The sequence below is a fragment of the Hemicordylus capensis genome, chromosome 1 (genome assembly GCF_027244095.1).
Source record: "Hemicordylus capensis ecotype Gifberg chromosome 1, rHemCap1.1.pri, whole genome shotgun sequence".
Taxonomy (NCBI): Eukaryota; Metazoa; Chordata; class Lepidosauria; order Squamata; family Cordylidae; genus Hemicordylus; species Hemicordylus capensis.
This window is the reverse complement of record NC_069657.1, coordinates 64772170-64794737: the sequence shown is the minus strand read 5'-3', so window position 1 is coordinate 64794737 and position 22568 is coordinate 64772170. Positions and strand designations below refer to the sequence as shown.

The 22568-nt window shown below is 41.5% G+C and overlaps 1 long non-coding RNA gene across 1 annotated transcript in view; it reads left to right on the top strand.

The window, feature by feature from the left end:
* Positions 1-12010, top strand: part of LOC128349684 (uncharacterized) — a 28494-nt gene extending 16484 nt beyond the window's left edge. The window contains exon 3 of the long non-coding RNA XR_008318917.1: positions 11464-12010. This is a non-coding gene — a long non-coding RNA (uncharacterized LOC128349684). The remainder of the gene's footprint in view (positions 1-11463) is intronic.
* The last annotated feature ends 10558 nt before the right edge of the window (positions 12011-22568 follow it).

Sequence of the window (22568 nt, the reverse complement as noted above, 5' to 3'; positions counted from 1 at the left end):
GCTCAGTATTGTCTGCACAGACTGGCAGCAGCTTCTCCAAGGTTGCAGGCAGGAATCTCTCTCAGCTCTATCTTGGAGATGCCAGGGAGGGAACTTGGAAGTTTCTGCTCTTCCCAGAGCGGCTCCATACCTGAATATCTTACAGTGCTCACACATCAAGTCTCCCATTCATATGCAACCAGGGCAGACCCTGCTTAGCTAAGGGGACAAGTCATACTTGCTACCACAAGACCAGTTCTCTTCTATATTATATGCACACATTGTACACATCTTCCGTATAATTCTGTTGACTGAACCCAAAGTCACTTACAACCAAGTTGTCTGAGTGCAGCTTCTATATGGCTAACACAAAAACAAATGTTTCTGCACAGAACATTTAAGATCAGGATATTAGGGAACGATGCCCTTATGCCATGGGGTCAGGGAGAGACAACATTAAAGGGCAAATACTGGGTGGGAGTAATTAAAGGAAAGAACAAGCAGCTACACAAAATGTGGTGCTGAACAATTTCTGTTGCAAAGGTCTTTAGCCCTGAAAGATGTTTAAAGAAGGGGATGGGGCCCAGCTGTAAAATCTGGATCCAGATCTGAACTTTCCCAGAGTTGAAGGATGTTGTGATCAGGGCTTTTAAAATTATTATTATTTGGTCTCATCTCTAATATAAACTCCAAACTTTTAAGGTAACTCTAATCAGATGTTTGCAGGATTCAATGGAAGACTAGCACAATAAAAGATGAAATAAAATATGTCTGGCATTGGGAACAGATTTTAATGGGATTCTCAGAGATATGTGGCCACAGTTCACTAGGCACCGTGGCTGCGCTGTCTCAGTTTCTTTCAGTAGAACTTGCACAAACTCTTCAGGCAAGCCTTTTTGCAAGGGATGATTGCAGTGCAGCTGCAGTGATCGGTGAATTGCATACAACGATAGTACACCACTTTAATAACCAGTGCGAACTGCAATATGCATTCAATGCCCCATCCTCTCATTCCCTAACAGTCTATTTTTTGAGACTCAAGTTTTAATTGTAAACCGCCTTGAGTCGTTTTGGAAGGGCGGTATAAAAATAGAATGAATGAATGAATGAATGAATGAATAGAAGTGTTTTTAAGGAGAGAACTGCTAATAGTGATTTTCAACATGTGTGCCTTCAAGGAACACTTCTCATGTCAACTCACCTACCAAAGAACTTAGCACACTGCAAAGAATCCTGGGACATGTTCTAGGGCAGGGATTCTCAGCGTTGGGTCCCCAGATGTTATTGGACTTCAGCTCCCATAATCCCTAACCAAAGGACACTGGGGCTGGGGATTATGGGAGCTGAAATCCAATAACATCTGGGGACCCAACGTTGAGAATCCCTGTTCTAGGGTACACTCAGTTCATATAGGATCTGGACTAGGATCTACTGGTAGATTTCTGAGTGATTTACAAGGGCTGCTGATACTTTACCTTTACCTGACTTCCAAAAGATTAACAATAGCCAGTAAATTGCAGGAGGAGGAATCTCCTGTTATTTGCTTGTCTCTCTGCCTTGGCGTTCCTCAGTTATAATGTAGAAAAATTAATTGGTTGTCTTTGACCAAGTCTTTGTATAGCTCTCCTGGCCAGTTTTGTGTTAGATTCCCTGATTTGTACAATCCAAATGAAATCATTGTCATAATCTCTGACTGAGCTGCCTGCTGTCTGTCTGAACTCCATTGGAGTGATGTGACATTCCAAGTTAAATGGACACTGCACTGCCTCTCAGCTGAGAGGTGACTCGCTTGCCATTTAACTGGGTCCAACATCCTGTTGGGAAATGTCAGGTTTCCAATCTGACCCAACCCAAAAATTTTGTGGGGGGTGGGAGGCGTGGGGAACAACATGCCCTCACAACAATGAGTGGTTCTACTCTCCAACAGTCCACAATCTACCTATCCCTGTGTTTAGATTGGTAGGCAGGTTTCAGACTAAATTAATCATGATTAAGCACCATTAATCCATTAGCAGGGGTAGATAGCACTACTCCTGCTAACTTGGCAAAGCAGCACATTTTAACGTGGTGATTCTCTTTATTTAGCAGTGGGAGAGTAACTGGCCCTGTCCACCCCCAGCACAGTACCTCCAGTGACTGTTGCTGGTGTCTGTCTTATGTTTCTTTTTAGATTGTGAACCCTTCGGGGACAGGGTTCCATCTTATTTGTTTGTTATTTCTCCGTGTAAACCGCCCTGAGCCATTTTTGGAAGGGCGGTATAGAAATCGAATGAATGAATGAATGAAAATAAATGAGAGATGACTAACTTAAGCTCCATTAATTTCAGTAGGGCTAACTAACTTAGCCTGGATCCTGCTCACAGTTTCTTTCTTGCCTAATTAATGGCATGTAGTGGGTGGGACAGGCTTTCGCTTCTGCACCCGAAAGTAAATCTAAAAAATGACCTCCTTCATTCATGTTCATGCATTTTGGAAGAGCAGCTCATTTTAGACCTAATTTTAGCTTAGATATGTAAGTGACATTTCCTTACATGGCATCCTTCACTGATCTGCTTCTCCTAGCTTTAAGTCAGGGCCCTCAAGGTTTCTGAAGTGAAAAGCATGCATGGCAACATCTTGAGAATCTGACAGATTTCAAGTGGCTCGCCTGATTTTACATCAAAGATGAGTTTCAAGTAAAGAATGCTAAAAAGATGTTTAAGCTAAGAGGTTAATATCATACCATCTGGAGAAGCACAAGCATTGACGAAAGTAGCTCTGAGATTCAACTACCCATTCTAAAGGACCATTAATACACATACTGAATGCTTTCAATGCAAAATGTTATGCCGCTCATAGCAACAGTTTAACGCCTAGCCAATCATGTCCAGCTTTTCAAGTATAGCCAGAGAAGCAGCCCTATACACAACAGCAAGTCTTCTTTATACTATCTCATTGCTTCCCGAGATTTATTGCATTTTGATAAACGATCGTTTATGTTGTTTTGACAATCGGTGAATTTATGAATGAGAGCTATTTGCCTAAAGTGATGAACTGAATTGTAAAAGAACCATTAGCAATGATGACACCATTTGAAATTTGTTTAAGAATCAGGTTACAGTTTTTCTTTCTTCTCAATAAGGAGCAAAAAGACAGCCAAAGAGCATTTATTTCAATGTAACAAGCTTCTGACAGGCCTCATCAAGAGAGCTTGCAGACTTAAAGTTATAGGCTGGCTGTTTTTTTGTTTGTTTCAGATGTACATTACTTCCCAAACTGTGTCATAAATTAACTCATATTTTCCAGTCTCATGGACAGTATCCTGCTGGACAGTGAAATGAAACAGCACAGCATTCTCATCTGCTAGCAGAGCAAAGGTCCCCTGCTAACAGAGCAAAGAGGCACCTTTTAAAAGTGGGGATTCTCTTTATTGAGCAGTGGAAGAGAAACTGGTCCTATCCAACTCCAGCACAGCATCTGTCCAGGGGCTGTAGCTCCTATCTATCTTATATTTCTTTTTTTGTTATTGTAAGCCTTAGGGGACAGGTGTGTACACACACACACACACACACACACACACACACACACCGCTTTTTCATTGTATTCATCATCATCTGGTTCTAATGGCTTTCTCATACCTTACTAAGAATGCTAGAAAATGTCCACATCTTACTCACATGATCCCAGTAGACACACGGGAACCAGAAAGTGTATAATTGACTGATTGACTGTTTTATCAAAGCTCATTGTGTTCAGTTTTTCCATTTGCCTATTAAAGGAAACAAACTGTCCACAACAGTCATATATCAGTATATGTATATCTACTACTACTGATTGATTGATTGATTGATTAAGCGCCGTCAAGTCGGTGTCCTCTTAGTGACCACATAGATAGATGCTTTCCAGGATGATCTGTCTTCAACTTGGCCTTTAAGGTCTCTCAGTGGTGCATTCATTTCTGTTGTAATAGAGTCCATCCACCTTGCTGCTTGTCCTCTTCTTCTCTTTTCTTCAACTTGCCCCAGCATTATAGACTTCTCAAGGGAACTGGGTCTTCACATAATATTCCCGAAGTATGATAGTTTGAGCCTGATCATTTTTGTCTCGAGTGAAAATTCTGGATTGATTTGTTCTATGATCTATTTGTATGTTTTCCTGACTGTCCATGATATCCTCAAAAGTCCACCACCAAAGTGTCAATGTGTCAAAAGCATCAATGCATCAAAAGCAAGCGTCAACTACTACTACTAATATACTGTTTTTCAACAACAACAACAACAACAACAGTTCTCAAGGTAGTTTACATTGAAAATGAATAATGAGGAGGAGGAGGAGGAGAAGAAAATGGTTCCCTGTCTCCAAAGGACTCACAATCTAAAATATATGTCTACCAAATTAAAAGTTGTAGAGAGATACTGGTTGACATCTGGAGCAAGGAGCCACATGTGGAGTGAGCCCTGTTGCACTAGCACAAGAGGATGGCTTAGTCACACTGCAAAACTATGCTTTCAGTTACTACCAACATGTCTGGTGGTGACTCAGAGGCGGGCCTTCTCTGTAGCTGTACCTGGTCTGTGGAATGCACTTCCGGCAGAAATCCGTAATCTGAGTTCATTATTGGCCTCCAGGAGAGCCCTTAAGACCTATATGTTTGGCCTGGTCTTCCAGGGTTTTGAAACTGTTTTGAAACCATAAAGGTTCGGCCTGGTTTTCCAGGGTTTTATGAACTGTTTTAATTGTTTTAATAATGGTTTTATGTTGTTTTTATAGTTTTAGATTTTAATTGTTAATTGATTTTAGTTTTGTGTTAATGTAAACTGCCCTGAGCCATTTTGGAAAGGTGGTATAGAAATCAGATAGATAGATAGATAGATAGATAGATAGATAGATAGATAGAACAAGGATTTACAGAATTGCATTGTTTCACCAGCATGCTCTTTTGTAAATGTTAATGTTCCCGTCACAACAAATGAGGCATGCTGCAGCTGTGCAACTGTTGTGCAACTGCAACTATCTAGCACCCCACGTTTGTGCTGCAGTTCATTGCGCTGGATGCCGGCCACGTTAAACAAACAAGCGCACAAACTAACTAAACAGGAACACTTGGATTTTAAGCCACTTCTGCTCAATGTACAACGACAGGTTTAAATCATTTCAAATGGAAGCATTTCAGTTTAACTGGTTTGTGGTTCAGGCATGTTACTGCAGACCTGGGGACAGACCTGGGGTCTTTCCTTAAAGAATGACCTGGGGGACTTTCCTTAGACCTAGGGTTAGCATAAACCTGGGGGTTTCCATAGACCTGGGGGTCTTCCAAAGATGTGGATTTCCATAGCCCTGGGGGTCTTTCCTCAGATCTGAGTCTTTCCTGAAAGAATGAGGGGGCATATGCACTTTGGGAGGGTTATTTTACTATGCAGAATGTTCTCTTCCATAGATGTAGTGGCACATAGGGACATAGGAAGCTGCCATAAATCAGACCATAGGTCCATCTAGCTCAGTATTGTCTACACAGACTGGCAGTGGCTTCTCCAAGTTTGCAGGCAGAAGTCTCTCTCAGCCCTATCTTGGAGAGGCCAGGGAGGGAACTTGGAACCTTATGCTCAGGAGCGGAGAGAGGCCAGGTTCTGCCACTGCCACGGCCCCGCAAGCCTTGCCTGGTGTCTGATGTCAGATGCAGGCAGCACTCAGCCATGCCCCCCCCCTCCCAGTGTTTGATGTCAGACATGGGGGCATGGTTTAGTTCCCAAATGGGGCCATGCGGCCCCGTTTGCAAGCTGAATTGGCCAGTGCTGTGTTCACAGTGTGGCCAGAGTGACTCTCCCTGCCTTTAAAGGCAGGGAGTGTTGCTCTGGCTGTGCTGCGAATGCAGTAATGGCTGATTTAGCTCCCAAACAGGGCTGTCAGACGGCCAAGTGTCAGACGTGGAGGGCATGTCTGGGATGCGAGGCACAGCCCCTGAGGCATGGAGGCTGGGGTTCTTTGAACCCGTCTAGTCAGTGGTGGCTCAACCCCATGCTTTTGCTCTTCCCAGAGCAGCTTCAACCCTAAGGGGAATATCTTACAGTGCTCACACATCAAGTCTCCCATTCATATGCAACCAAGGCAGACCCTGCTTAGCTAAGGGGACAAGTCAATGCTTGCTGCCAGCTCTCCTCTCTTGAGAGGAATGGCTATGGTTTTCATACCACTCCCAATGGAATTATTTACAAGAGAAATTGGAAGAATAATAAGATGAATGGTTTAGGAAGGGTGGAATATCCTTCAGGTGCAGTTTATGAAGGTGATTTCAAGAACAACATGTTGCACCGAGTAGGAACGTACACATTTCCCAGTGGAGCAAAATACACTGGACAGTTCAATGAAAACAAGCTGGAAGGGAAGAGAGAATTTATAGACATGCAAAGGTGTTAAATATCACATGATCCCACTTGTGTTTACTACTGAAAAGTAGCCTCAAAGTGCAAAAGCAGCTGGAATGTTCTGAGCTCTTATTAGAATATTTAGCCCTAAGAAAAAATTTAAAAAGCCAAACTGGGAGCAAAGTCTCTAAAGATCTCCACAAGATTACAAGAGTGATGTTATTAAGTCAAAATGGTGTGTTGATGAAAAGAAGTAGAAAGGCTATAGACCCAATGGGAACGCATTCAGTCAGTCTTTATTATGGTCTTTGACCAATGACACAACATCTAAAACAATATAAAATTTTAAACATAACCATATTAATAACATAAGTGTACATTGCATCTAACCATTAGCGAGCAGAGTGCAATGAACACACCTATTAGCAGATATCTGGTGTAGAATTCATTATATCGACTTGGCAGATTATGTAAAAGAGGGTCAATTAACCTTCGCCTAAGATCTACATAAAAGACACACTGCAGGAGCACGTGTGCAACTGATTCGATCTCATCAGAGTTACACGGGCAATATCTCTGTTCAATAGGGATTCTATTGTATCTACCAGCCAAGAATTCTGAAGGGAGGGCATTCAAAAGGGCCCTCGAAAAGGCCCATCTACGTGTTGGAGAAAGTGAGTAGAAACAGATAATCGGCTGGGTGAGTTCTCATCCCACCATTGAGCAGGGGGAATGACCTAGATGTCTTTGACAGGGCTTTCTGAAACTCGATATCCCAGATGCTTTGTTTAATAAGTTTTTTGACTCTGTCCAAACCCACAGAGAGGACTACCTCAGGTGAATGATAATAGGTACGGAGTTTCCTGACACAGTTCTCCCACCAGCTCAAGCAGTACCTATCCAATAGTAACAAAGGAAGGAGATAGGAACACGTCTCTGCTCTTCTTTCTCTTTTAGTGCCTTTTTGGAAGGACTCCTGCTACCTGTCTGGGTTGCCACCATGCTGCTTCTTGCATTTTGTCCGACCCAAGAAATGTCAAACACGTTTGCAATGTTTCTGCATTTCAACATAAAAATGTCAAAAGCAAGAGAGAGTTTTGGGTTATGATTGTCTGAAAGAAAGACCATCCATTTTGTTCTATGGGAATGTAAGAATTGGAAAGGAGCATTCATTATGTCTCAATATACACTTATGGCCAAAAAAGAGTGCCACAATTTGCGTAAGTTGTGCAAATACATGAGAAATGGACCTTCCCTTAAAGGTAAGGCCTTTACCTTTGGCCAGATGGATGGATCTTCCTGGGAAGGTCTGCATACTGTCCTCCCAATATTGAAGCAGGAATGAATTTTATTATGACAGCCCTTTTTTTCTTATTTGTAATTTTTTTTTGCTCCTTAGCCCAATAGCATATTGTTTAGAAAAAGAAAGTCTCTAGCCTCAAACTGCTTAGAAAAATGGTGGTGGCACTGGTCTGTCTTTTGCTGATAACTTGCAATCAGCTTTTTGAGACTTGTTCAGCACATTTCATAAGATTAGATTTACATTTTGGATTCCCCCCCCCCCCCCCAGTGCATCAAGACACATCATTGAAAACATGAACAAAATAATGTCACAATACACTGTAGATCATCCAGTTGAACAATTCTAGAACAAATCAGTTACACTTCTGAATGCTGTTTTTTTTATAAAGACTGAATTCAAGTAGTATTTTATGATCCCCTTTCACTAAATTAACAATGGCACAGAGAAGTAATTTAATCAGCTCCAAGATTCCTTTTATATTATGACAAACCTGTGCACCTCCAGGGTGCTCATCTGCCACAGAGCAAATTTTATATGTCACTCAGATGTGTTACAACTTGCCATTATTTTTGTGGTGTCTATAGCATGGTATTTATGGCAATTCCGAGAACAATCTAAAGAAACATCTTAAGAGCGATGTACCAAAAAATAAAGTAAAAAATCTTCCTATGTAGAGCAGATCTGTAGGTGATGTAAATCAGTGTTACTCCACAGCAGTAAATCACGTCACATTGATTTACATGAGTGGAAAAGATCTTGCTCCATATCCCTGTAGGGAATGAAACCATATTTAAACTTGGGTGTGTTTCAGAAAGTGTTGCTTGCGTTTTCTAATTGTTTGGTTTGTTGAGTGAAGATTTTGCAGTGAAAACACAATGAAGCATGAAGGAAGGCAAACAATGAAACGTTCTTCTTTTTTTCTCCCCAAATCACTTTCTTTATAGTGCCCTGGCAAGTTGAATAGTTCGCTACTGTGCAAGATTCACAAGCTGCCCCTCAATCTGGACCCCTGGGGAGGATTCCAAGTGAGGGGGTGGAGGAAGCAGAAAACAATTAAGAGACAATGAAAATGTAGGGGCGGGGAAAAAACATGGAATGCTTCCAGAATGCTTTCATGGGAAGTATTTTTGGACCATTTTGAACAAAAGAAGATCACATCCTAGATTTGGTGCATAGGAATTGAGGTAACAATGTGGGTATAGATAGGGCACATTTAGGGGGTCCTCAGCACATCTGACTCCAGCCTTGGAGGGTGCACCAACCTGTGATTCCCCCTCAAGATTAAAGTTAACAGCTGAAAGTGCGGGGAACAGCCAGGCTTTTAACAGCAGCTTGAAATGCTGTAATTACCAGGTGAAGCTGTTAATGACATATGGATAAGCATTATTATTTGCTAGTGTCTTCACATGAAACTGATATGAAAGGCATAGCTATAGTGGCCAATTGAAAAGTTGGCAACCTTATTATAGTTGATGGGCATGAGGGCAGGACTGTGCATACTTTCTGTGTAGAGGTGGCCAGATGGTCTCTGCTTTTTCTAGAGACATAAGTTCTCAGACATAAGTGCCAGTGTCAAAACACTCCGGCTGAATCCAGACATTATATAGAACTGGGACAGACACACCCCACCCCCAGTTCTGCTCCCCCACCCCCAGGGGACATAAGCACTGGCCTCATCTCTGAGGGAAGCTAGCTGCCAGGCTTCCTCCTTTGACTGATGGATAGTCATGGCATCCAATCAGCACACAGAGAGGGAGGAGCTTCCTTTCCTCAACTCTGATTCCAGGAAAGGCTGCTTCCGGTTCTGCATTCAGATATAACAGAGGTAGTTACAAACCAGAGGCCCAAGCAGCGAACTTGGTTCAAAACAAGAGTTCAAATTGGAGTTTGGTGCCTGAAACCTCGGTTTGTTAGGGTCCAAACTGCAGTTTCATGCAGACATGCAGTTACATGAACCCCCGGCACCTGTAACTCTGAGATGTCTGAATGCAGCCTCAGTTTAGATCACATTCCAGTCCTCCAAACTATTATCCGAAGGATTGGAGTGTTCTTTACGGCCATATGTTCCCTTCTCCCCTATCATGCATGGATTCCTGGTTTGTTCCACCCACAGTTTTCTGTGATGCCAAAATCAGGAAAATGAGTATTAACACTAGTAGGAATTACTGTACATAAAAATCATGATGTAATTTGAAATCATGATTTGAAGTGGGTGTGCAAACCATTTGGACATCACAGCAAACTGGCTAATGCAAAATAGGTAAGGGGGGAAGGAATCCATGCATGAGTTGGGGGGTGGGAGACGGAGGGATAGCATGTCCCTGGGGCATGTTATCAAACCAATACCATGGCTTGGAGAATCAGAATGTAACATCTGAACCAAGCCAAAGAACACAGGAAGTTGCACTTCAACATATTCACTTCAATATATGCATTCTTTTTTAAAAGATAAGGATTAAATGAAATGTGATGATACTTCACAAAAACTATTTAAAACAATAAGTTAACAGTCCTGAGCCCCAGATCTCAGTCATACCCTCTTCCCTTTCACCCCGCCTGACACCATTATAGGCCCCAAATGCCAACTTCACAGGGTACAGAAGAGATATGCCAGTGACTCCCGCTTACCAGAAGGATTACAAAAGGTTGTTAGTGAAAGCAACTCACTTTGTCTACCAGAAGAAGAGTGAGACCAACTATTACTTATTCTCACTCTGCTGTTAAACTACTCGAGTGAGAACTGAGAGCTCTCAACAATACCTGTCTGCTGGATGAACTGGGATTGCCCTCTTTAACCCAATCCAGCAGTGAGGAGCTCTTCATCATTGCCTTATTTATACCAGTTGCGAAATAAGAGTTTTTTGATTGCAGAATTTGGGATCCTAAATGTAGAATTTGAGGATCCTTGGCAATGCAGTAAAAAGTGAGATTGGATACACATTTATAATTTTCCCCAAAGACATTAAAGTGGTTTGGAAGAGGGTCTACAACCAGGAGAAATAAAGCTTCCCATTTTAAACTTTCTTAAATGGACTGCCTCTAAACTAATTCATGTCACTCAAGAAATTAGACACTAGTTTAATTAGTTACTTAACAGTAACTTGACATAACTATTTTCTTAAAAATAAATTAAGATCCACCGTACTTTATTAGTGGCATGTGTTCTCAGGGTTGGACTCTCTAGCCATGTTCTAGAATTTGTGGTGACACTCTGGAATTTGCCTGATAAAATGAATACAATGGGGAACATTTGGAAATTAGAGAAAGTTCAACAAAGTGGATTGCAATATATGCTGCTTCTTATTCTTATGCACAGTGGACGTTAGTATGCAAATACACACATTCACATACACCCCAGTTCCAAACAAAGCTCATGCACTGAGAAGCAAATCAAAGATGGTAGTAAGCCTCATTTTCACACCACATGTATTTCCTAGCTGTCTGCTGAACTTTCAGAGATGGTGAATCATACTGAAAATTATAATAGAATCATGTTGAAAATAAATTCCCAGACTTTCTAAAGACACACAGTTTTTGGAATGAATTTACTAAATTCCAAGACTTTTTAAAGACATGCAGTTTTTGGAAGTAACTTGCTTACTTCTACAGTTATTGTACAAATATTCTACCAGATCAAATTTTAATTCCCTTTCTGCCGTTGAAGTGCAGCATCGAATTAATTTTTGAAGTCAACATAGCTATTTTGTTTTCTATACATCCTAATAACTCTTTTTAACCATTTTACTTTCCTCCTTCAGCCTCTAATGACATGCTGAATATCAACTAATGGAAAGAGCAAATATCTTATCTTTCTCCCTGAATCACTCTTTCCTCCCGCAGACTTCATACCCTCCTCACAGAGTCTTCCCACAATGAATCATCACATCTACTCTTGAAAAGAGGCAGCTCAGCCAGTCAAGACTGCCATAGCTGGAGACAACCTGCAGGGTCCCCAAGGATGACAGACGGAAAGGCCCACTGTCACCAGAGACCTAAGTAGCAGCTGCCCTTTCCCCAATCAAGGGGAAAGCAGCAGGGGCAAGTCTTCCTCAATTAAGCAGGGTAAGACCTTACTGGGTCATTACACAGGTGTCCTATTCCCTGCAGAGAAGGCTTCTTTTTGCTATTGGATAGTCAATAGAGGTGTCATCTTTTAAACAGAAAGTAACTTCTCTCTTCTTCAGTGTCTGCCATGCTTGGTTGCTTTCTGGCCTCTTCCTCCCCCTCTCCTCCCCAAACGCCTTACATATGTTTTCATGTAATAGATGTCCCCACATTATTTTGTCACTCTTCTGTCTGTATTTTGATCATATTGCCTAAAAAAAAAAAATCTATCGTTGGGGTTTTTTTGGCATCTCTCACAATCACTGAATTAAAATGCATATTTCAAAAAGATGAAGACTAGAACTTTTTTTCAAAGGAATACCTTTAAAGAAGTAAAAGCAATACCATTTATGCAGAATGAATCTGGAACTGCAGAGGTCAAAAGGTGGGATTGGTCATTTGCATATGAATTGTTGTCTGTCCTGATATTTTTCCATTAGTCCTTGCCCCAACCATTAAAACAATATTTTTAAAGAACTGGAGAGATCCCAGCAACCCCTCAAAAAGAGTGGTGGGTTAGGGTCTCATAGAATACCTCAGAATTGTTCTTACTTGGCCAGTTCAATCATTCTGACTTGGTCAGTTAGCAGTTAGCCCTGATAACTGAGCAAAGAGATTTAAAGTGGTGATTCTCTTATATTTAACAGGGTGCGGGGGAGCTACTGGCCCTATACAACCCCAGCACACCAAGTGGTTGTTGCTGGTATCTACTTTATGTTTCTATTTAGATTGTGAACCATTTGGGGACAGGGTACAATTTCCTTTATGTATTATTTATTTTTCTATGTAAACCGCTTTGAGAACTTTGGTTGAAGAGCGGCATATACATATTCGTAATAGTAATAGTAGTAGCAGTAGCAGCAGCAGCAGCATGGGCAAGGAGCAGACTAGATTTGTTCATTTTGCCCCCACTCCTCACTTTGATTGTTATAAATATCCTGGTTCAAATGAATCCTCTCCTTTATCAGAGACCTCTTCTGATTTTGGATAAGTTGCTAAGATACTATCTTGCATTTAAGCCAAATTTGACCTAGTTATGAGCTTATTGGAAATGTAAGGGTTTGAATCAGGCTGAGGAATGTTTAAGTAGCATTATACTATTTATCACACAGGCTACCTCTCTTCCCACCTAGCCTTCTGCCTTTCTTCCTGCCACACTCAAAACTTCTTCTGCTCTGGTTCAGTTGTTCCGGGATAACCGTATGCACAGGAGGTTCTAAAACGGGATTACTAGAAGAGAACACCAACCATTGCTAACATTAGCATGTCCAGTAGTGTCTTGAAGCAAATAATGTAGTTCATTATATGGGCCTTCAAAGTATTTAATACATATTTATCTGTTCTCAAACTGTTACAGACACCTATTAAATTTTTCATTCATGAAGACCTAATGAATGCTTAATGTTTTAATAAATGGCTAATCAATTGTTAGAGAGTCCAAAAGATCAGGGGATTACTTATAACTATATTTTATAACCAACTATAACACCGTTTATTGATGAGCTTATAATCATAGCACAGTTCTATAACATGTCTATATGCTCCTATTAATCACAGACACCACAGGAGACCAACTTCTCTGCCTAGACTGCATTGATATACAGCACTGCTCCACAGGTATAGAGTTGGCTAAGTGGCAGTGGCAAAGTGTCTAAGAAGCTGAGTCAGCAGCTTTCACCCCCTTCAGTTCAAGGTAATCAGCCTTAGCCTATAAAGTAATAGAAATATTAAAATCTAGGGGTACAATCCCAAGAAATTTAGAAAGACTTAACTCCTTCTAATTCCAATGGGACTTAAGTGTGCCTAAAGTTCATTTGATTGTGCTGTAAGACTGCAGCCTAAAAACCAATTAAGTTGGAGTACATAGACTTAGCTCATTTAACCCCATCAATTCCTCCCTAGCATCTCCAAGATAGGGCAGAGAGAGACTCCTGGCTGCAACCTTGGAGAAGCCACTGCCAGTCTGTGTAGACAATACTGAGCTAGATGGACCAAGGATCTGATTCAGTGTAAGGTAGCTTCCTATGTCCCATGTGACCATTGACTTTAGTGGGATTAAATTAGTTGGCATTCAAATATACCAGTTTATTTGGCTTGTAGGTTGAGTTGCCCAGCTGAAATTTTCAAAGCAATTTTCTGGAATAGCTCAACTGATGTCACTGGAAAGACTCAGAGATGGAAAGGTAACTCAACAAAGGCTAGCTAGGTTTTTTTTTGTGATCATAGAGCAAGATGTTGGTAATCTTTCCCATGCAGCCATATGGTTTTGTCGGTATATGTGTGTGTATGCTGGAATCCAGCAGATTTAAAAGATAATATTAGACTGATATGAGGCTTACACTGTGGGTACCCAAAGTAACAGTCATTCAAAGGTTCATAGTTCAAACTCAGCTTATACTGTATATCAGCTTGATCCAAATGGCAGTTTCTCATGTCGTTTCTGTGGTTTAATTCTAACACAGCAGCATGGGAAGTGTTCTGGGAAAAGCAAAGTGTTTTTGTGCGGCTTCACCATGCTGACACCCCAAAGCCAGCTGTGCTGACTGCATAATGAAACGCAGGTCCCACAATGACTCTTGAAAGCTGAATATATATATGAGAGACTGGCACAGGCTATTCCCATCAGGCTGAAACCTCTGGGCATCTGGTTGATGGATCCAGCTCTCAAATTGCTGTATGGATGCATTCTTACTTTGGTTGACTTTGCTCTCATGAGGCGCTCAGCTACATATGGTGTACAAATGTTAAGACAATCTGACTGGTAGGACTCATCTGATGTCAAAGTGATTTCCAGTGCTGGTTCTCTTCATTGGCAACATTTGTTGCTGAGCTCCAAACACTGCGTTCTGAAAAAAATGTCACAAAGTCTCTGTAAAATGAAGCTATGAGGACATGACAGTAAAATTACCTGAAAATTAATCATTTGTTTTATTCCAAGAACTGTTTGGAATAGCATTTTCACAGAGTTTTTATGATGGGGGGGAAAGGTATGAGGCTGCAAGAGTTATTATTATTATTTTTTTAAGCATTCTTACCAAAGACAATGGAGATGCCCTGGAATAAGTAACTTAGGATTTCAAAAATAATAATATGTATATATTTCAAGTCTGGACAAAGGCCAGATTGCTTGTTTTTCTCACTGCTTGTCATTTTGGTCTTCTGCACTCTGCTGGTGCCTTCAGTTTCATGACAACTCATACAAACATCTCTACACTCACTTCCATACACTTTCTTACACACAGAACACCTGCTCTGAGACAATCCCCATGGTGCTGTTCTTTCCTGCTCCTCTGGTAATGAATCTATCTATCTATCTATCTATCTATCTATCTATCTATCTATCTATCTATCTATCTAGGCAGATGGAAGATTGGCTTTGTTATAACAATCAGGAAAAACTTTAATTGTATGTATTTGATCTTCATCATGTGCCATCTCTCCATAGGCACTAGACCTTGTCTAGTCTGTGCATCTTCTCATGAGATAGGGCCATTTGGATGACCAAACCTACTAATATTAGTATGGAATATTAAATACTACATGCAAAAAAATACTCTGTATTGGTGTTGCTGACCCAGATGTATGAAACAAACCATATACCAGCTTATTAACAGAGGGAATTGCAAAGTAATGCTTTAGAAGCCACCAGAACTTTAGAAAGCACACAAAGTTTTTGGTTTCCATCGCAAGCTCTAACAGACTTCAAATAGAACGAAGGAAGCATTTCTTTGCTTGATTAGCCAAACTAATCACGGACAGTTCTAATCTTATTGAAGTTTGTGTGATTTGCATTTTTTGCTTAATGATTTTGGTATATAACCCAGGATTTATGTTAATGGCAGGGACCTGCACCATGCAAATCATTATTGTCATTAGAATTTATCTTACGGCATGAACATGCAGTACTTATCCTGTCAGACTTTCATTTTATTAGAAAAGTTTGCAGAGTTAGAAGTAATTTAAAGTCATTTAATTGTTAAATGTTAATTAAAAATGCAATGGGTAATACATTTTGACTGAACACAGAGCAAGCTCAGTTGCCATCAACCATGTGAACTGAAAATACCATGTGATTGGCCAAGTAAATTCATTTTCTGGGAGATCTTGGAGTGACATCCAGGCGGCTTTCCTCTCAACATTCTCTCTCTCTCTCTCTCTCTCTCTCTCATATTCCTTCAGTACAAGGGGCAAAAAGCAAAACAATTTTTCTATAAGGGGAAATGTTTAAGCTGCATTATGATAGGAATAACCTCAGCCAAGGATATTTCTTTGTGAATTAATGGCCAACTGGGGTTAATGGTCATTGGCTTCACCTTAGGCCCTCAATTAAACCCTGAACCTCAGTTGTTATTACTTAATTGACTTAGTTTCATTTCATTTTAATGTTTCTAAATAGCTTGCCTAGAATCATGCTGACAGAGTAACATGGTCTCTATAGATGTGGATAAACATGCTTTTCATATTTCTATGCTGACATTTCATTTTTGACACTGTCCTATCACACAATGGTCTATCTATGGTTTTGTGCAAATTACAGTAAGTGGATCAACCTAAGTCCAGTCCAAGAATGTGTGAAAATAGTAATGGATCAAAAATTAAAATATGCGGTACAAACCAGAATGATTAGAAACTGAAGCCTCATCGATTTGAGTGTAAAAATTTATATTCATTTTTCTCCTGTTGATATGGATGGGGGACATTAAATGCATGTTAACTCTCTCCAACAGATGTCACCAGGACTTAAAAAGCTGAACGTTGGCTGGACTGCAAGCCAAGTGGGCCCATGGTCTAAACCAGTGATTCTCAAACTTGGGTCCTCAGGTGTTATTGGACTTCAACTCCCATAATCCCCAACCAAAGGCCACTGGGGCTGGGGATTATGGGAGTTGAAGTCCAATAACACCTGAGGACCCAAGTTTGAGAATCCCTGGTCTAAACTATACAATTATCTTATCTGATTTTACAAAACAGGTTCTGGTATTACAGTTTGAGATAAAATATATACAACTCAGATATTGCCAAAAAATAAATAATGAGATAGATCTAGACCTTGTGCAAGCAGAAGGTGTTCAGGGAAACTTCCCCACTCCTCTTCCCCACTCCAGCACTCTGTGCCCCTAAAAAGCTGCTCATGAGGGTTGGGGGACCCTCAGGAATTGGATGAAATGTAAAGCAGGGTGGAATTGGCCAACATTGGATAAAGGAACTTATGTGAGTGGCAGTTTGCCCCACAGCCTACCCATTCCCTAGCCCTCAGATCAGCTTTTTGGAGGCAGAAGGAGCTGCAGTACACAGCTGGAGTGGGAAACATAATTTTGCGAGCTTCCTTCCACTTGCACAAGTGGACCCAGTATAAAGTCTTAAAACAGATTAAACTTGTGGCTGCAAGCAAGGACTAAAATAAGATATAAGGGGTGAGTGGTTGCTGAGTGCCAAACTAGATATGATAATATCTTGTTTGGCAGTCACAGCAGTCTTCCCTATGGTCTCAGTTCAAATTCTATCACCCCTCCCAGTAATTTTTAGAGAGAGAGAGAGAGAGAGAGAAAAAGAGTTGCAGTCATTCATCTCTGGTGTCACACTTAGGCGATTCTCACAAGCAACAGAAACTGGGCTAAGGGAGCCCAGCCCGGTTTCAGCTGCTCGTGTGCAGCAATAGGAGCTGTGTGGCTACCGGCAGCAAGCCCGCATAATTGCCTCTCCCTTAAACAAGGTTAGTGGAGCAAGTGCTTCACTAACCCCCTTTATTTTCATGTGTCAACGGCTCCGCACTGCAGCAACTCATGAGTAGACCAACTGGGGAGCTACAAGGAGACTCCCGGCATTGGGTGGCTCCCCAAAATGCACCACACACTCACATGGGTCATTCTGGGACTTCTGGGGGGCAGGAGGCCCCCAAACTCCACCGCCCCAAACGGCTCCATGATGGAACTCCCTGCTTTAGGCTCTCCACACTGCTTTTGTGGAGAGCCTTTATTTTGGTTTTCAGTAAAAAGAAAGCCCGTTTCCAGTGTTCTGCACAATGAGTGCAGAGGCATAGAGATTATGGTTCAGCACTCAAGTACTTTAATTGTGTGGGTGTGTGCATGCATGGAGATTGTATGCAAGTGCATGTTACTCCAGCAATCTTACTTGCTGGAGATTGTATGCAAGTACATGTTATCCACTTAAAGACATGGGTTTTCCCTTACCATGTCAATGTTCCCAAGCAAAATGGTCTACTCATTCTCCTGTTATAGAAGAAAAAAATGCAGTAAAAATACTATTGTGGTGGGGGCAGATGTTAGAGGTTGTTGATTTTTACCCACAATAGGTAAAACAGCAGAGCACTAAGGAATGAGCACACCACTCCAGTTACAGAGTAGGTAGCAGAGGATGGTTTGGATATTGCAGCTATTTAGAGAAAACACATGGAGATCCTTGTGTGACTAAACACTAAACATTTATTGGTTAAATACACTTAGACAGGAAAGACCTATATCTAATCTAAAGGACTACATAGTGGATAGGTAAGGAGAGAGAGAGAGATGTTTCCATCTGCTCTCTAGGAGGAAAGGAAGGATTGTGACTCAGCACAGGAAGTGCTGCAGAGTCAGTTCAGGGGTCATAGAGTAGGGACAGATAGGGAGACCCTTACTCACTGTCTCTACACCCAATGCCCCTAGTGGTCATTAGGACAGTTAGTGCAGAAGGTCGATGCACTGGAAGTTCATCTCCAACAGCAGAACTAAAGAACTCTTGCATTCGGGTCAGCCTGGAAACCTGTATGATTGCAGAGTCTGGTGGGGAGGTGTCCAGAAACTTCTCTTGCGTGTTTAAATTGGATCATTTTCAGTTTGCGACTCTTGAGGATATGGACAAGTTGCTTGGAGCAGTGTGGCCTGTTCTCTCAAGCCTTGCCAGACATGGCTTAACCCTTGCCAGACATGGGAGGCTATTCAGAAATGGCCTTGTTAACATCATAAATATAAATGCATCTCTGAGGGAGGGCAAGAAGTGTCTCCGAGGGAGTCAATTATAAGATTACTTTTGAAGAAGCCTATAAGACCACTCAGAGTTGAGCAATTATAGTCCTGTCTCTAATCTTCCATGGTTAGGCAAGGTGATTGAGAGGTGGCTGCCTCCCAGCAAAAGGCAATCTTGAAGGAAACAGATTATCTGAACCCATTTCAAACTGGCTTTTAGGAAGGCTATGGGGTTGAGACTGCCTTGGTCAGCTTAATGGATGACCTCCAATTGAGAATTGACAGAGAGGGATTGTGACTCTTTTGGTCCTCTTGGATCTCTTAGAGGCTTTCAATCCCATCAACAATGATATCCTTCTGGATTGCATGAGGGGGTGGGAGTGTTTTGCAGAAGTTCCACTCCTGTCTCTTGGGGAGATTCCAGATGGTGACACTTGCAGTGGGAGGTTTTGTATGGCGTCCCACAGGACTCTATACTGTTTCCTATGCTTTTTAATATCTACATGAAACCACTGGGGGAGATGATCATGATATTTGGTGCTGGGTGTCACCACTATGCTGACGACACTCAGATCTATTTCTCCATGTCATCTTCATCAAGGAATGGCATAACATCCCTAAATGTCTGCCTGCATGCGATAATGGGCTGGACGAGGGAGAACAAATTGAGGCTGAATCTAAGCACGATGGAGGTACTTATTGTGGGTGTGGGGGGGGATGTAATTCAGGAGATGGGCTAGAGCTGGCTGTGCAGTCACACTCCCTCAGAAGGAACAGGTACATAGTCTGGGAGTACTTCTTGACCAAGGCCTCTCTTTGGTTTCTCAGGCTGAGGCAGTGGCCAGGAATGTTTATCAGCTTGGGCTGATGTGCCAGCTATGGCCATTTTTGGAGGAGAATGACCTAAAAACAGTGGTACATTTCCTGGTAATCTCCAGACTTGATTACTGCAGTGCACCGTATATGGGGCTGCCTTTGTATGTAGTCCGGAAACTGAAATTGGCACAAAATGTAGCAGCCAGGCTAGTCTCTGGGACAACCTGAAGAGACCACATTACTCCTATTTTAAAAGCATTAAACTGGTGACCCATACAGGAGGAGAGCTGGTCTTGTGGTAGCAAGCATTACTTGTCCCATTAGCTAAGCAGGGTCCACCCTGGTTGTATTTGAATGGGAGACGATGTGTGAGCACTGTGAGATATTCCGCTCAGGGGATGGGGCTGCTTTGGGAAGAGCAGCTTCCAAGTTCCCTCTCTGGCATCTCCAAGATAGAGCTGAGAGAGATTCCTGCCTGCAACCTTGGAGAAGTCTGTGAAGACACTACTGAGCCAGATAGAACAGTGATCTGACTCAGTATATGGCAGCTTCCTATGTTCCTATTTCTGGGCAAAATATAGAATGCTTGTGATTATCTATAAAGCCCTAAATAGCTTGGGCCCATGGTATTTAAGAGAGCACCTTCTGCTTCAGGACCGCCACAGCTTATTAAGATCTTCGGGAGAGGTCCGCTTGCAGCTGCCCCCAGTTCTTCTAGTGGTGACTCATGGTCAGGCCTTTTCTATAGCTGCTCCAACGCTCTGGAACAAACCCCCTGTTGTTTTAAGAGCTTCCCCATCTCTAGAAGGTTTTAAAAGAGCACTCAAGACACACATTTGTTCCATCAAACCTTCTATTAGCTGTAAGGTGGTTTTTATGGTTGCTGTTATTCTTGTCTAATTGGTTGTTTTGAACTATTTTAATGTAGTTTTAAAGTTTGGTTTAATTCTGGTTTTATTGTGTATTGCATAGTGTCTCTCTATGCAATGTGTGTGATGGAAAGCTGGGATCTGGCTTGTATACATAATATACAGTCTATCACATATAACTCTGTCATTAAAAATAAATTACTTAAAGCATATTAGACTAGTACCTTCACATTTTTGCCATTTTTGCATTGATTTAATGAGTTCCTGTTGTGCATATCCCTCAGCCCCCCACCACATATTTTCTGGTGACAGGCTTGATAATAATTTTTAAAAGGCTATGTATGTATGTATGTATGTATGTATGTATGTATCAAAGTATCAAACTTTTGTCTGTGGGCGGTTAACAATGAGATAAAAACAATTAACATCCATATAAAAGGTTAAAACAAAATAACAGTTTAAAATCAGTATAAAATTAAAACCTACAAATTTAAAAAGCTAAAAAGCTTGGGTGAAGGGATGGGTCTTGATATGTTTTTAAAAAACAGAGATGTATATGGACATGCACGCAAAGTTAGAACACAGAACAGGGTTTCCCAACCTGTGGCCCTCCAGATGTTGCTAAGCTACATCTCCCATCATCCCCAGCTATAATTTATTGTAGCTGGGGAGGTTGGGAGATAGTTCAGCAACATCTGGAGGGCCACAGATTGGGAACCCCTGACATAGAACATAGGAGGAAACCCTTGACATAGAACATAGGAGTCAGACAATTGTAGGGATGTGCTTGAAATTTGATTCGGCATCCAAATCACAAAACGGAGGGCTTACACAGCCACTTTAACATGGAGGACAGCAGGTCCGTATCTGCTTCTCCTCCGCTCACTGCCACTTCTGTAATCGTGGTGCTCCCCCCATGTATGTGCTGGTGCTGTGCAGGGGCAGCTGGAATATGCCCCATTGGCACACAATCATAGCTGGCGGGGGGGGGAGTGCTGCGATTATGGAAGTGGCGGCAAGCAGAGGAGTGCTGCTCTCCTCCCTGTTAAAGGGGCTGTGTAAACCCTCAGTTTTAAAGGGATTTGGATGCCGAATTGTATTTTGAGCATATCCCTTGTCCATTGGTCCATCTAGCTCAGTATTGTTTATATTGACTGGCAGCAACTCTCCAAGATTTCAGGGTGGAGTCTTTCCCAGCCCTACCTTGAGATGCCAGGGATTGAACCTGGGACCTTTTGTAGGCAAAGCAGATGCTCTATCACTGAGCTATGTCCCTGTCCCCATCCTACTCATGTAGAAGAGTAGCACTGATGCTTATTTCAGTATAGCTGCACATTTGGCAGAACACCAGAAATAATCTGGAGGGCAGGCATCTTATTGTGAAGTAACCTTTCTGTTGTGAGGATTTCCTTAAGACAAGCATTTGAAAACGAACGTCCAACGTGCTCTTTGGAACTATAGCTATAGGCACATTTTTATCTGACTGAAAATGATGCAAGGATTCATCACAAGCTTCAAATAAATTATGTCAATACCATCTCGCTCCATTTTAGGAAAGAGACATTCAAAAGGGTTTAGGCTATTGGTTTCAATTGTCAGAATTGCACCTCAAATTCTTGGACCAAACTGAAACAGTTAAAACTTCAAAATGAGGTTTTCCTGTAATATGGAAAAGTTTAGAGAGGAGTTTTGAAGTGCTTTGATCAAGCTTTGATATAATTTTAGTGGATTACTATTGTACTAAAAGCATAATTTATAGTAGCTGACCTAAGCTGCTCTTTGTATAACAGCCATATATTAAACAATGGCAGGAAAGTAAAAAAAAAAAAAGGGGGGGGGGACTAAATCTGCTCTGTTTATTATTTAGCTCATAATTGCATCTTCCTTATTTAATCTTTTGAATCCTGGCATGTTCTTAATAATATGGGTTCAAATAATTTAGTATACACAGGAGGAAAAGCTTTGAGTAATACATTTGGCTTATCCAAAATTTGTGTAACATGTGAACTTTCCCTAACCCATGAAAGGCCCATTTTATACAGATTGTACTAGATAGCTCTTCTATAAAGTGTGTATATGCTGCCAAGTGAAGCCTGTTGTTAGTCATATAGGTTCACATTTCTACAAGGCATTCTCCACTCCTGTACCACAGTTCTAAAGTGCCAGGTCAGCTAGGTCTATGCACTACCAC